At 40.3% G+C, this 16,474-nt stretch overlaps 1 protein-coding gene across 3 annotated transcripts in view; it reads right to left on the reverse strand.

Moving 5' to 3' along the window:
* LOC138759603 (uncharacterized) overlaps positions 1 to 16,474 on the reverse strand; it is a 374,892-nt gene that overhangs the window by 137,456 nt on the left and 220,962 nt on the right. The window lies entirely within an intron of this gene.

Below are 16,474 nucleotides of genomic sequence, written 5' to 3' on the forward strand. Positions count from 1 at the left end.
ATTGTTTCATATATAGAATGATGTAACATTAAGAGTGAGGGTCGTTTTTCCCCCCTTACTCATTTGAAATTGTATAAATGTAGAAGCAAGCATCTGTATCTTTGAAGTGAGAGCTGAGACTCCAGAAAGACGTCTGCTTGAGACATCTCCTGACTGGTCATCCTCACTTCCCAGAGACGAATTGAACATTTATAATATAACCTGCATGCTTTGAAGATAGATATTTTCTGTGCGTTCTTTGGCAGTCTGATTTCATTTCAGAAGAGCGGGCTGACTTCCACAAAAGCCTGTAAAGAGGCAGAAGTAAACCAGTGAGTCGCTGATGTGAATCAGTTAGACCGTGAACTTCCCATATACCTCCAATACTTGGACAAGCTTTCTCATTTGGGTACTTGCAGAATGTTCAGACCATGAGTTATTAAGTAAGGCTGTGGCCTAGTATGTCGATCGATGTAGCACAAAACTTTTATAAAGGTTATCAGCAGTTTCCATTTCAATTGACAAATAATGACAGCAAGAGATGTAAGTTTATTCATAACATTTGGACAGAGAGAAAATCCAATCAACATTTCAGTACTATTTATATAGCATTTAGTCTTCTGATGTCAACTGAAATTTAAAGGGTTCCGGAAGGTTATCCAGCGATAAGGCCCACAAACTTCATCCTTTTTTATGACTGTATTTTAGCTTCATATTTATTCCTTTTCTTGATATTCACCTAATTATGCCCTGAAGCATTTCAAAACAATTTCAATTATTCCATAGCTCTTCAGTCAACACAAATGTTCTTGATTTCCCATTTTAATTTCCATGTTTTTTAACTTGTCCTCTGGCTTTTGAACTTATAGTAATCAACCCAATTGTCTGGATCAGTTTTGTCAATAATGGTCTGAAAGAAATGAAGCCCAAGATTCAAGATTCCATTTATTATCTCGTAATAAAACAGGGTCATATTCCATGAAATTTCTTTCTGCCTTGAGGATACAGCTGTGACTATAAGCTCGGAGGATGTAAACTCGAAAACAATATTTGTCAGGAACTTCTCTTCTCCCACTCTTTCAAAATGCCCATCTCCCAGTGTTAGTCTTATCCCACAGGGATTTTGGTGCCAACTCAGATGGATATTCTGAATAGGGAAGGCAGCCTAAAGGATTTTTTGTTTTCCATAATGCAAGCAGTCAGCAGCATTTTACTATTACTGGCTCAACAATTTCTGCTGGTGCATTCCAGCCGGTCAGTGTGTTTTGCAATTACTTGGTCTTATGGGCCTCTCTTAATGAGGTGAACATGGAAGGAATCATGATCCAACTACTTCCATTCTCAGAGAGGTCATGCTAACTGAATGTTCGGCTAATCTGGCAAGCCACCGGGTTAATCACTTGCAGAGATACATGTATATTCTTGGTAATGACAGCATCAATTAGTGGATGACAATCTGAATGGCGAGAAGCCATTTGTCAGAAACATTCAGCCATATTTCTACAATCTCTAAGCTCTTGCCTTGCCTTCACAAAATCCTTGTTCAGAATTCCAGTAGAATCACTTCTGATACAGCCTAGGGACATTCACAGAACAGCCAGACACCTGCATGAGTGGTTGACTCAAAGTGCCATCACAGCATGTCTTTCTCTTACTTAATCATAGGACCGTGGATGACAGAATAAAGTCTCACCATAAACTGTCTAGGCTTGTAACCATTCTTACGTTCTGCTGCAGCACACACAGCCAGAGGAGATTCCAGATCTGCAACTGATCAACAATGGGTGACAGATCCTGAACACCAATAATTTTACACTTGCCAAGGCAGTGAATGATCTTCCTCTGAGCCCTGGTGATGTGCAATACATTCTGGTATTTCTCAAGAATTGAGCATCTTTGACTAGATTGGCATCAAGCAATGGGTAGTCACCCAGTGATAACAGTCCCACGTCATGTTCCTCCTTTCATATAGTTCCAGCTGCCTTCCTGCATGTGGTCCCCATTTCTGGAGGAAATCTGAGTTCTCCAGAGCAGAACTGATGTGTGATCTCAGCCTTTAATGTCTGAGCTCCTTCTGTCCCAAAGGTGACCTCTTTTTTTTTATTTTTCACACTATGAACCATATCAATCAAAATACTTACAAACATTTCCGTCTTAAATTTACACAGTGGCATTTTCTCCCCTTTTTTCTCCCCCTACCTTCCCTCCCCACCCCCCTCCAAACCCATTAAAATGTTCAACATATACAATACAATAAACCCATTAAACAATGTCATCACACCATGAAAATAAACAAGAAAATTGTGTCATCTACTTTTACAGACTGGGTCAAGTCATTTTGCCTTCTTCTCATTCTAACATTATAGTGGCTGGAGGTCCGAGGCAAGCCCTCTCTGTTGTGTTCCATGTACGGTTCCCAAATTTATTCAAATAATGTGACTTTATTTTTTAAATGATATGTTATTTTTTTCCAATGAAATAGATTTATTAATTTCTATGTACCATTGCTCTATTCTCAGGCTCTCTTCTGATTTCCAGGTTGACATTATACATTTTTTTGCTCCTGCTAAGGCTACCATAATAAATCTTTTTTGCGGTTCATCCAGTTTGAGGCCTAATTCTTTACTTCTTATATTACTTAGAAGAAATATCTCTGGATTTTTTGGTATGTTGCTTTTCGTGATTTTATTTAATACCTGGTTTAGATCTTCCCAAAACTTTTCCACTTTCTCACATGCCCAAATTGCATGTGCTGTTGTTCCCGTTTCCTTCTTACAGTGAAAACCTGTCTGATAACGTTGGATCCTATTCTTTTAACTTTTAGGGTGTGATATATAGCCTGTGTAACACGGATGGCAGTCTCTTCAATCTGAGGCGCCTGCAAGCTCACACCAAGACACAAGAGAAACTTGTCCGTGAACTACTCTTTGCAGATGATGCCGCTTTAGTTGCCCATTCAGAGCCAGCTCTTCAGCGCTTGACGTCCTGCTTTGCGGAAACTGCCAAAATGTTTGGCCTGGAAGTCAGCCTGAAGAAAACTGAGGTCCTCCATCAGCCAGCTCCCCACCATGACTACCAGCCCCCCCACATCTCCATCGGGCACACAAAACTCAAAACGGTCAACCAGTTTACCTATCTCGGCTGCACCATTTCATCAGATGCAAGGATCGACAATGAGATAGACAACAGACTCGCCAAGGCAAATAGCGCCTTTGGAAGACTACACAAAAGAGTCTGGAAAAACAACCAACTGAAAAACCTCACAAAGATAAGCGTATACAGAGCCGTTGTCATACCCACACTCCTGTTCGGCTCCGAATCATGGGTCCTCTACCGGCACCACCTACGGCTCCTAGAACGCTTCCACCAGCGTTGTCTCCGCTCCATCCTCAACATCCATTGGAGCGCTCACACCCCTAACGTCGAGGTACTCGAGATGGCAGAGGTCGACAGCATCGAGTCCACGCTGCTGAAGATCCAGCTGCGCTGGATGGGTCACGTCTCCAGAATGGAGGACCATCGCCTTCCCAAGATCGTATTATATGGCGAGCTCTCCACTGGCCACCGTGACAGAGGTGCACCAAAGAAAAGGTACAAGGACTGCCTAAAGAAATCTCTTGGTGCCTGCCACATTGACCACCGCCAGTGGGCTGATAACGCCTCAAACCGTGCATCTTGGCGCCTCACAGTTTGGCGGGCAGCAGCCTCCTTTGAAGAAGACCGCAGAGCCCACCTCACTGACAAAAGGCAAAGGAGGAAAAACCCAACACCCAACCCCAACCAATTTTCCCCTGCAACCGCTGCAATCGTGTCTGCCTGTCCCGCATCGGACTGGTCAGCCACAAACGAGCCTGCAGCTGACGTGGACTTTTTACCCCCTCCATAAATCTTCGTCCGCGAAGCCAAGCCAAAGAAGAAAGAACCAATTATATTGTATCATGCGTAACCTCATGTTTATTATATTTCTCATCGTTCCGGAGCATAACTTTTCCCATATTTCATTTATTATCTTTATGTTTAGATCTTTTTCCCACTTTTGTTTGGGTTTATAGCTTATTTCATCATTTTCTTTCTCTTGCAGGTTGATGTACATGTTTGTTATAAATCTTTTTATTATCGTTGTTTCTGTAATCACCTATTCAAAGCTACTTCCTTCTGGTAACCTCAGTCTGCTTCCCAATTTGTCCTTTAAGTAGGCTTTCAGTTGATGGTGTGCAAACATTGTACCGTGAGTTATTCCATATTTGTACTTCATTTGTTCAAATGTTAATAAATTATTTCCCAAAAAACAATTTTCTATTCTTTTAATTCCTTTTCTCTCCCATTCTCTAAAGGAAAGGTTATCTATTGTGAAAGGGATTAGTTGATTTTGCGTCAATAATCATTTTAGTAGTTGGTAATTTGTTTTTTCCTTTCTACGTGAATCTTCTTCCAAATGTTGAGTAAATGGTGCAGTACTGGTGAACTTTAATATTGCACCAGTTTTTCATCCCACTTATGAACTCTATGTTCTGGTACCTTCTCCCCTATTTTATCTAGCTCTTTCTTGGTCCAATCTGGTTTTTCCCTTGTTTGATAAAAATCTGATAGATACCTTAATTGTGCTGCTCTATAATGATTTTTAAGGTTTGGCAGCTGCAAACCACCTTGTTTGTACCACTCTGTTAATTTATCTAGCGCTATCCTCGGTTTCCCCCCTTTCCATATGAATTTCCTTATTATTCTCTTGAGTTCATTGAAGAATTTCTCTGTTAAGGGAATTGGTGACGATTGAAATAAGTATTGTATCCTTGGGAAGACATTCATTTTAATGCAATTTACCCTCCCTTATATCAATGTTAGTGGTAATTCTTTCCAATGTTCTAAGTCATCCTGTAATTTCTTCATTAATGGCTGATCATTTAATTTGTATAGGTGGCCTAAATTATTATCTAATCTAATACCAAGGTATCAGATTGCTTGTGTTTGCCATTTAAATGGTGATTCTTTTCTAAACTCTGTGTAATCCGCATTATTCATTGGCATCGCTTCACTTTTATTTGCGTTGATCTTGTACCCCGATATTTCTCCATATTCCTTCAATTTCTTATGTAGATCTTTTATTGATATTTCTGGTTCTGTTAAGAATACTATGATGTCATCTGCAAATAGACTGATTTTTTACTCCTTCTCCTTTATTTTTATCCCTTTTATTTTATTTTCTGTTCTTATCAGTTCTGCCAATGGTTCTATTACTAAAGCGAACAGTGAGGGAGATAGTGGACATCCCTGCCTAGTTGACCTACTTAATTTAAATTGGTTCGATACATATCCATTTACTGTCACCTTCGCCAATGGTCCCTTATATAATGCTTTAATCCAATTAATATATTTCTCTGGTAGTTTGAACCTCTGTAATACTTTAAATAAATAATTCCATTCTACCCTGTCAAAGGCTTTTTCTGCGTCTAAAGCAACAGCCACTGTTGGTATCTTATTTCCTTGTACTGCATGGATTAAATTAATGAACTTACAGACATTATCCGCTGTTCGTCTTTTCTTAATAAATCCAGTTTGATCTTGTTTTACTATTTTTGGTACACAGTCGGCCAATCTGTTTGCTAATAGTTTTGCTATTATCTTATAATCTGAATTTCGTAGAGATATTGGTCTATATGATGCTGGTGTTAGTGGATATTTCCCCGTCTTTGGTATTACAGTAATTATTGCTGTTTTACATGAATCTGGCAAGTGTTTCTTCTATCTGGCTCATTACTTCCAGGAGAGGAGGAATTAGTAACTCTTTAAATGTTTTATAGAATTCTATTGGGAGTCCATCCTCTCCAGGCATTTTATTGTTCGGCAGCTTTTTTAATATATCCTGTATTTCCTCTATTTCAAATGGTTTTATCAATTTGTTTTGCTCCTCTTCTTGCAATTTTGGTAGTTCAATTTTAGCTAAAAACTCATCTATTTTGTCTTCTTCCCCCTCCTTCTCAGTTCGGTATAATTGTTCATAAAATTTCTTAAAGTTTTCATTATTCTCTGTTGAGTTATATGTTATTTGTTTGTCCTTTTTCCTTGATGCCAATACAGTTCTTTTAGCTTGTTCTGTTTTAGGTTGCCAGGCTAATATTTTGTGCGTTTTTTCTCCCAGCTCGTAATACTTCTGCTTTATTTTCATTATGTTCTTCTCCACCTTATACGTTTGTAAGTTGTGTATTTTATTTTTTTTGTCCGCCAATTCTCTTCTTTTTGTTGTATCTGCCCTTGTTGCTAGTTCTTTTTCTGTACTTACTATTTCCATTTTCAACTGTTCTATTTCCCAATTGTAGTCCTTTTTCATCTTAGTTACATATCTGCCCTCTTTCATTGCATCCCATAATATAAATTTGTCTTTCACTGATTCCGTATTTATTTCAAAGTACATTTTAACTTGGCGTTCAATAAATTCTCTAAATTCCTGTCTTTTAAGTAGCATGGAGTTTGATCTCCATCTATATGTTCTTGGTGGGATGTCTTCCAGTTCTATTGCTAATAACAGGGGTGAATGATCAGATAGCAATCTAGCTTTATATTCCATTTTCCTAATTCTCCCTTAAATATGGGCTGACAACAGGAACATGTCAATCCTTGAGTATGTTTTATGTCTACTCGAATAATATGAGTATTCCTTCTCCCTTGGGTGCTACCTCCTCCAGATATCCAAAAGTTGCATTTCCTGCATCGATTTAACCATAAATTTGGCCACTTTATTCTTTTTGCTAGTCTTTTGTCCAGTTTTTATCCAAATCCCCTCCTATCCTACATATTCCCCTGCATATCTACAATCTTCAAAAAAATATCTTGCATAAACTTTTGATCCTCTTCATTAGGTGCATAAATATTGACCAAATTCCAGAATTCTGAATATATTGTCGGAAGTGGATTAAGTTGGTGTTGTGGAGACAATGTCCTTTAACACCAAAATGAAATGAACCAATCATCTATCACACTGTCTATGTTGATTTGGAGTTTAGAAAATCCTTGTTATGATCACCTGAACAATGATGGAATCTGCATTTTAAAGTAAATTCAGTTTCAGATTTTGTTTTGACAATGTTAAAGTTATCAATGAATCCATTAAAAAAATAAGTTCAATGATTTCCACATTTAATTCAACTCTTTTTTAAGGAGCCATTATTTATGCAGTTTCTAAAAATCTCCCTCAGGGAAAATAACCGGCTTTTTGCAATGTAAATAATTTTTAACTTTAGGTGCAAACAATATTTTCAGCAGATGGAGTGAATCTACAGTGCACAAATCTAGTTCTCGTAACTACAGAGTGGTCTTGGAAAGTCATTGCTAGTGGCTGAAGACATTTTCCCTCAATTGCAGTGCCCCTTCCGTACATTCTTAGTGGCGTCTACTTCTATCTTATGAATGTGGACCTAACCCCTAGCCTGCCCGAACCCAACTTCAGGTTGAGTGGTCTAAAAGATAGGCAGTTTTAGTGAAACCGCTGCGTTGTCCATGTTGGGCCCAAAATCCAAATGACGTCGTTGTATCGTGACATCATGACATCACTCAGAACTTTCCGAGCCAGTTCGATTAAGCCTCTGGTGAGCCTCTATACTATTCAGTAAGACAATAACATGGATAAGTGGAAAGTAAGATTCATGGCACCTAAGTGTCAAGCAATTTTCAACAAAAGGTATTCTCCCTTGCATTCAACACCACTTTTCCCTCTATCCAAAAGAACAGCATTGACAGAATCGATTGAAACAATCTGAAAACTGGCAAGAAGTGTAAGTTAAAGACTAAATATTCTGAAATACACATTACAATTTATAAATTTGCTGACTATTGCTGCATCCACAAAGTTCATATCAGAAATATCATGTAATGCACTGCACTTGCAGCTCTCACCACACTTGTGAAACTCAAAAATCTTCAATTAAACAGTCCACTTGATCCTCCTATCCACTATCTTAAACATTCACTCTGACTGGAATAATGTGACTGTAGGATGAGATGGAGAAACACATCAAATCTTCCTCAGTCTTCTTAATGACTGATAACAACATGGAGAGCTCAGATTTAGAATCAATTTTACTTGAAAATTCCTTGCAAGGCACTAGGATATTGATTGTCACTTCTTCATCAATACTGGGTCAAACTCCCAGCCAAAATGAATTCTGGAAATATCACAAAACCACACCAGTTTAAAAAAAAACACCATACCATTTATCACACAATTAGGAATGGACAATAAATGTCAGCCTTGCAAATGACTCTCACGCCAAAAAGTAAATTAAAGCATAATTTTCCAGAATTTATTTTTTTAAATGTTTTCTTTTGTTTTAAGTATCTCGTATAACAGAAATCATCCTCAGAAAAGCAGCACTTTGCACTTTATTCTGAAATTCCCATCGAAATTTTGAAAGTGGAAAATGAATGGGGACCAGAATATAGGGAGTACACCCTCAGTTTGAGAAGGAGTAGCAGAGGAGATGACCCACGGGAAGGTGAGCTTGGGGGCAGACCAGTTCGAGGTTCTGCGGCTGAAGAACATACAGGTGGTGGCGGGCTGTTGGCGATAGGAGGCGAGGAACCTGTGCTGGCTGTGGTCAAGGGATTCACACCAGGAGGAAGACGGCTAGAGACTGGCTCGAGACTGGCTGAAGGGGTACCTTGTATTGGAACTGGGATCCGAGAGGGTGCCAAGGGCGCTGAAGGTTTCCAGTTTGTGCCAGTGGTTTGGATCTGGAGCTTGCGCTGCTGATGGTTTGGACTGGACTTTGTGTGGCTGCAGGCATTCCAGCTTCACTGGATGCAAATCCACAGACACTCAGGGACCCTGAGAGGACTCGCTTTCGCTTCTCCTCCTCTGACAGTAAGAGCCCTTACGGCAGATAAAAGCAAATTCCGTGTAATATTGCATTGTTTTTATTAATTGACAATCAAGAAATCTTGAACCTTGAATTGTAGTTTCTACAACATTGTGTGATTAACCAGAGATAAAGAGAGCAGGGGAAATTTCCCCTCATTTTCTTCAACTTTTATTAGTTGTTTGTTGGATGACAAAAGGCAAAGGCGGAAAAACCCAACACCCAACCCCAACCCACCAATTTTCCCCTGCAACCGCTGCAACCGTGTCTGCCTGTCCCGCATCGGACTTGTCAGCCACAAACGAGCCTGCAGCTGACGTGGACATTTACCCCCTCCATAAATCTTCGTCCGCGAAGCCAAGCCAAAGAAGATTTATAAATATTTATGAGGCTGTTTTCTCGTCACAAACTTTAAAAAAAAATGTTAATAACAAGTCAGCTATTTCCTGGGATAATAGTTTTCACTTCCAAAAATCTGTCTAATGGAAGATAAAAATGTATTTTAATATCAAAAGCTCCCAAGAAAGAGACACCATAAATTGCTCATGACCAAACACAACGCTTGATATCAATTCTATTCAAATACATTGAAAACACTCCTTCAGAATTTCTGCTCAGGAGAGTCCGATTATTTTTTAATACCTTTCTTCAATTTGCAAAGCACATCATTTTCGTCTCATCTATGAAACTGTGAAAGTTTCCTACACCGACCGAAGAATATTGCTTTAGATTTCTCCAGGTGCTTAGTATGCAGAGAATTAGATTGCAATTGCAGGCAATAAATGGTGCTTGAACATTTTGGAACCCCTCTGAGAAGTATTCACACCAAGTGGATTTCTGAACAAATTTGAAAATTTTTCTTAGTTTTTGAAATTGTACTGTGTATCAAAGCATTGAATAAACTATTAGTGATTTTATGGACTAGAAACTTCATTATTAATCTCATACATTTAAAATGGGCTTGATTACGCTGAATCAGAGCTGCCCACAGTCTCAACATCATCTCCATTTACCCAGACGAGGGACTCAATTTCTGGGTCTCTGACCCCAGCTGTGAGATCCAAAGCACAGCTGGCCTGGGGGGTGACACAGAAGATAAGTTAGGGAGGGAACATGAGTATGGAATTAGACCAAACCCATCCTGATCTGTCAAACCTAACACAAATCTGAATATTAATAGTTTTTTTCACATCTGATCATTGATGTAAAAAGGAACAATTTATGTACTTCATATTGTATTTTTGAAATTACTTTTCCATTGATTTATTGCAAGACAGAGAATCTCTGGAGCATCCCCCAAATTACTTAAATCTGCCAATTATGGATCGTATTTTATGAATGGGCCCCACATCTTTTCAAATTGAAACTTTTTATCTATAATGTTGTATCTAATTTCCTAATAGTATGTTTGATGACAAAGCAACAAAGGCTGGTTAAAAACACAGATTGCATGATCTGATACTAAGCATGTATCTGAGACAGTCCATCTCTTCCCAAATCAACCAGAACCCAAATGTTTTTATCAAAGTATGTGCATAACCCGAACAAATTCAACACATCTGGCTTGGCTCTACCCTGAGCACACCTGGGATAGCTTTTGCTTGTTTTGAAAACTCGAAATGATCTTGATAATTTTTAAACCTTTCTGTTTCTGTAGTTATAAACCAATAAAATTGCAATAAATCAATGGAAAAGTAATTTCAAAAATACAATATGAAGTACATAAAATACTTTTATAAATAATTCAAAATATTAAGTTGAATTAAAAAAAACATTGCAATTTGCATTCTAATCCAGGGGCCAACTGAAATCAATAAATCTCAAAACCTGCACCAGATCTGAGAGATAATTTCCCAGTGTAGTGTTGAGGAATCCCAGTGAGACTGCTCACTGCTGCTCCACTCCAGTGACTGAGCAAAATGATAGATGCAATGCAATTTAATGACTCCTGGGATAACAAACCTGAAAACGCTTCAAAGAGGTGTGAGACTTAGAGACAATGAAGAGATCAGTTCTGATCAGAACGACAGCAAAACACCATGAGATTTCACCCACCCAATGCTTTCAATTAAGGTATAGTTTCACTGATTTTCATACCTCAATTGTTGCAAGCAGTGCCGGATTAAGGTAGTGCAGGGCCTGTCGTGTTTATTTTAAAGGGGCCCTAAATAGTGCCAGCTGGCGAATGTGATGAGGGAGAAGTGTGACGGCACGCATGAAGTGCCAGATGACGCACATGCAATGAGGGGGAAGTGAGTTGGTTTGTTTTTGAATTGTGTTCAGACACATCACTTCTTAAACCATCCAAACTTGTTTTCCACATCGTACCGGAGTAAACTCAATGAATGTGAAAACTCCACCCAGACAGCATTGGATGTCAGAGTTGATCCGAGGTCCATGATAGTCCTGTATATCATAAATCAATTATGTAAGGGAGATAACAAATGAATTTTCAATGGTTCCTTCAGACTTTAAGTTCTAATCGACTCCCTCCCTCTAATCAAGGTTACCTTGTAGAAAAAAAAATTAAAGCTATGGAACAAATTGTGACCTTCAGAAACAAGACAGAGAATCTCTGGAGCATCCCCCAAATTACTTAAATCTGCCAATTATGGATCGTATTTTATGAATGGGCCCCACATCTTTTCAAATTGAAACTTTTTATCTATAATGTTGTATCTAATTTCCTCCAAGAAAGGACTTAGCAGAACTCACAGGGGGCATGAGAAGCCCTTAGTATGTAGAATTAAGGAGAACCTCAAGGTGTTCTATGCATATGTGAAGAACAGAAGGATGACAAGAATGAAGGTGGGGCTGTGTAAGGATAAGGGAGGAATCATGTGCCTGGAGGCGAGGGAGGTTGAGGAGGTCCTAAATGAATACTTAGTGTCAGTATTCACAAGAGAAAAGAACCTTGATCATGGTGAAGTCGAAATTGAACAGGCCTGTGTGCTCAACAATGTGGAGATTAAGGAAGCTGAAGTGTTGGATAAATAAAGATTTATAAGTTCCCAGGGCCAGACATAATAAACCCCAAGCTGCTGTGAGGGAGGTGAGGGAAGAGATAGCTGGGGCAGTAGCTATGATCTTTGAATCCTCTTTGACTGCAGTATGTAGTCCCCTTGTTTAAAAAAGGAACAGGTACACAATCCTTTATTCGGAACCCTTGGGGGACGGTGCGTCCCGAATTTCAGATTTTTCCGGATTTTGGAAAGCCCACCTGAATTGTGCTGCTGTATCCACACCCACCCTCTTGCAGTCGCCTGGCCGTCTCCCCAAACCACCGGTCCCTCGGCTGTCTCCCCAACCATGGTCCCTCAGCCGCCTGGCCGTCTCCTCCAACCACCAGTCCCTCAGCCACCTCCCCCTTAGCCACCTCCCCCAACCGCAGTCCCTCGGCCACCCGGCTGCCTCCCACAACCACCGGTCCCCTTAGATGTCTCCCCCAACTGCGGTCCCTCGGCCACCCAGCAATCTCCCCCAACCATAGGTCCCTCGGCTGCCTCCCCCAACTGCCGGTCCCTTGGCCACATCCCCCAACTGCCGGTCTACACTTGCCGGATTTTGGATGTCCGGATAAAGGATCGTCTACCTGTAATAGGGAGAATCCTAGCAATTATAGATCGATGAGTCTTACATCAGTGGTGTGTAAACTAAAGGAGAGGATTCTTAAGGATAAGATATATGAGTATTTGAGTAAGTATAGTCTAAAGGATAGTCAGCATAACTTTGTGAAAAGGTCATGCCTCATGAGTCTAATTAAGCTTTTTGAGGAGTTAAAAGAAATTGATGAGGGTAGGGTGGTAGATGTGGTCTACATGGATTTTAGCAAAGCATTTGAACAGGTTCCCCATGAGAGACTCATCCAGAAAGTCATGAGGCATGGGATCAGTGGAACCTTGGCTGTGGGGAAAAAATTGGCTAGTAGGAAAAAACCAGAGAGTAGTAGTGGAAGGGAAATACTCTGCCTGAAGGTCGGTGACTTGTGAAGTGCTGTAAAGTTCTGTTCTGGAACCCCTGCTCTTTGTGATCTTTTATCAATGACTTAGATGAAGAGGCAGATGGATGGGCTAATAATTTTGTGGATGACACGAAGGTTGGAGGAGTTGTGGATGGATTTGAAGGTTGTTGAAGGTTACAAGAGAATATAGACAGGATACAGTGTTGGGCAGAAAAGTGGCAGATGGAGTTCAATCTGGATAAGTGTGAGGTGATATATTTTGGAAGGACAAACCAGAAGGCTGAGTAAACAGTTAATGGTCGGTTACTTAAGAGTGTGGATGAACAGAAGGACCTTGGGATTCAAATCCAACATCCCTCAAGATCACCACACAGGTTGATAGGATAGTTAAGAAGACCTATGGGATACTGCGATTCATGAGCAGAGGGATTGAATTCAGGAGTAGAGAGGACATATTGCAACTCTATAAATCTCTGGTAAGACCACACAGAGTATTGTGTTCAGTTCTGGTCACCTCATTAGAGGAAGGTTGTGGAAGCTGTGGAGAGGGGGCAGAGGATATTGACCAGTAAGTTACCTGGATTGGGAAACAAGTCTCATGAGAAAATGTTAGCAGACCTGGGACTTTTCTCTTTGGAGTGAAGCAGGATAAGAGTAGACAATAAGGTCTAGAAGATTATGAGAGACATAGATAGGGTGGACAGCCAGCACCTGTTTCCCAGGGCAGGATCAGCAAGCACCAGAGAACATATGTACATGGATGGGAGATGTCTAACCATATAACCATAGAACTGTTTACAGCACGGAAACAGGCCCTTCAAGTCCGTACCAGTTCACTTGAACAACTCCACTAGCTTCTCCGCAAACTCCAAAGGAAGTAGAGGCTTTCTTCATGATGCCATTGGTGTGTACTTCAGAATTGATTTCACTTTTGGACATAGAGAAATGTAAAGTACATTTATGCTTGATACTATATTGTAGCCCTTGGCCAGGTGTGGAAAATGGAGTAAAATTTGACGTAAGAGACTTAGTGGTTTTATAAGATCCCAGGAAACACCATCCAAGCAGTGAGTTTTCAACCAACTGATTGAACCTGGACATGGTGAAGGTGCTGAATAACATTAGAAAAAAATTCCGGCCAAATATGAGCCCAATGTTACCACTTTAAATTGAATGAAATTATGACGAGCACATTTTGAAGTAGTATTAACCAACCCAAAAATCTGGTGAAACGGTTGCTCATAATATTTGTGATCATGGAATGTCAAGAGACAAGTCAGTGTGGAACTTACTGACCCCAAACATTTATCCCTGTGGCAGCCCACCAATTACAGTATGCCAACCCAAAAAGACCATACAAGTCTCTTTTCTACCAATCTTCAATCCAGGCTAAATGGAGGATATTTTCCAGGTGCAGGTCAGTGGGTCTGTAATGGAGGATTTAGACCCTGCTTTTGCTTAGGCAAGGCTGAGTATCAGTGACCTACTTGGAGAATAATGTAGGAATCAGCAGGCAGAAGCTAAATTCCACCGTGGGGCCCAGAGATGCAATTCTCTGACAAAAAGACATCTGGAACCAAGAACGTTTAATCTTCCTGCTTGTTAGCCGGTTGCTGTTTGAGATTGATGGTATTGTTGGTCGCAGACTGTCAGGCAAGACCATGAAGCTAAGTAAACCATTGTATTCAAAGTGATAAGCTAGAATGGGTAATATAAGCCGTGGTCCCGCTGCTGAAGTTTCCAGACACTCTGAGAGGTGGCAACGTCTCTCAATAAGAAGAACTTGTAGAGTCCAGCCAACGTCCTGGTCGGGGGAGGTGGAGAAGCTGCTACCGGCGCCCTGACAGGTGTGCAGTCGTTGCCTCGCCTCGGCAGTGGGGACCAGTCCAGGCGTTGATAAGTATAATTGGGAATGGCTTGCATATTGTAGTTTGAAATCAGCTTTAGATTTTGTATAAACTGAAGTGCTCTCGGCGTCTGTGTCTCTGTTTTCTTTCGGTAGCTCAAACACTGTGACCAATCTAAAACAAACAAAGTGAGAGGTACAAGTTTACCCAGGACAGGGTCTAACTGAAATAGTAGTTCGGCACAAGTTAGAAGGACCAAGGACCTGTTCTGTGGTGTAGTGTTCTCTGGTCCTACTTCTATTTTGGAAATACAATATGATTTAGAGCACCAGAATAGACGTTGTCCAATTTCTAAGCATGGTGCCTTCACAGTTTGCTTTACTTTATTACATTGACAATTGATTCTTCATGTCATTAGATCTTCTCCTTACTCCACTGGGATTCTTCACTAATATAGTTCCTTAACAATTCAAGATTTGAAACCAACAACAAAGGAGAAGCTGTAATGTGTTTGCTTAGATGGCACATGTTTGAGAAAATTTCAATCATAACAATGATTTCAGGTCATTCCTTTTCTACTTCCTTTCACAGCAACAGAAGCTGCAAGAGTGAAGTAAATTTTATGAATTGCTCTAATGCCATAAGAGCCTTGATCGAATATCCTGCAACTACATGGTTTTGCTTATGGAAGAAACAGATATTGGGTGCCATGTCAAGGACTCCAGATCAAACATTTGTTGCAGGATGTAGCATTTTATGAGCTATTTACTAGTGTTCCTCACCTGTCTTTCAGACTGCATCTAGGATCTTAGGGCTTAACATCTGGCCAATGGTCACCAGCTCTCATTGCCATCATGACCAATGTAACATTTGAAACACTTGGATATTGTTCTCTCTCATTTGTCCTGTTCTTCAACACTTCCAGGTTAGATTTACTTGCTGCAATAATGCCAGCATTTCTTCCAGTCATGGCATGTCTCATCTTTCACACCTGAAAACTAATTCCCACTGGAGCTCGTCACATAAAATGTGAACCTTCTGGGAGTATGAATGGTTGCTTTCGATGAATTGTTGAATGAAATACAAAAGTCTGCAGATGCTGTGATTATGGTAAAAACACACTGAAATGCTGGAGGATCTCAGCCTGTCTCACAGCATCCATAGGAGGTAAAGATATATGACCAAGTTTCAGGCCAGAGCCCTTCTTCAAGGAATAAGCAAAGAACCGGTGTAAGAATAAAGAGTGAAAATTGGCCAGCAGAGATCACAAGACAAAGGGACAGATGCAGGCCACTAGGCCCATCGAGTCTACTAAGCTACTCTACACTAGTTCCAATTTCTGGCCTTTTTCCCATATCCCTTGATGCCCTTACTAATGAGATACTTGCCTATTTCTTGTTTAAATACTCCCAGTGATCTGGCTTCCACTGCTGAATGTAGCAGCGAGTTACACAGATTCATGACCTTCTGGCTAACGAAGTTATTTCTAATTTCTGTTTTATATGGATAACCTCTAATTTTCAGACTATGACCCCTTGTCCTCGATTCACCCACCAAGGAAAACATCTAAAGCTTTCAAAATACGAAAAGCCTCTATGAGATCTCCTCTCATTCTCCTATACTCCAATGAATACAACCCAAGAGCTGCCAAAAGCTCCTCGTACGTTAGCCCTTGCATTCCGGGAATCATCCTAATAAATCTCCTCTGCACCCTCTCCAACAACATCACATCCTTTCTAAGATAGGGGCCCCAAAACTGCACACAATACTCCAAATGAGGTCTCACTAGTGCCCCATAGAATCTGATCAACACCTCTTTACTCTTGTACACTATCCCT

The sequence above is a fragment of the Narcine bancroftii genome, chromosome 3, assembly GCF_036971445.1.
Source record: "Narcine bancroftii isolate sNarBan1 chromosome 3, sNarBan1.hap1, whole genome shotgun sequence".
NCBI lineage: Eukaryota > Metazoa > Chordata > Chondrichthyes > Torpediniformes > Narcinidae > Narcine > Narcine bancroftii.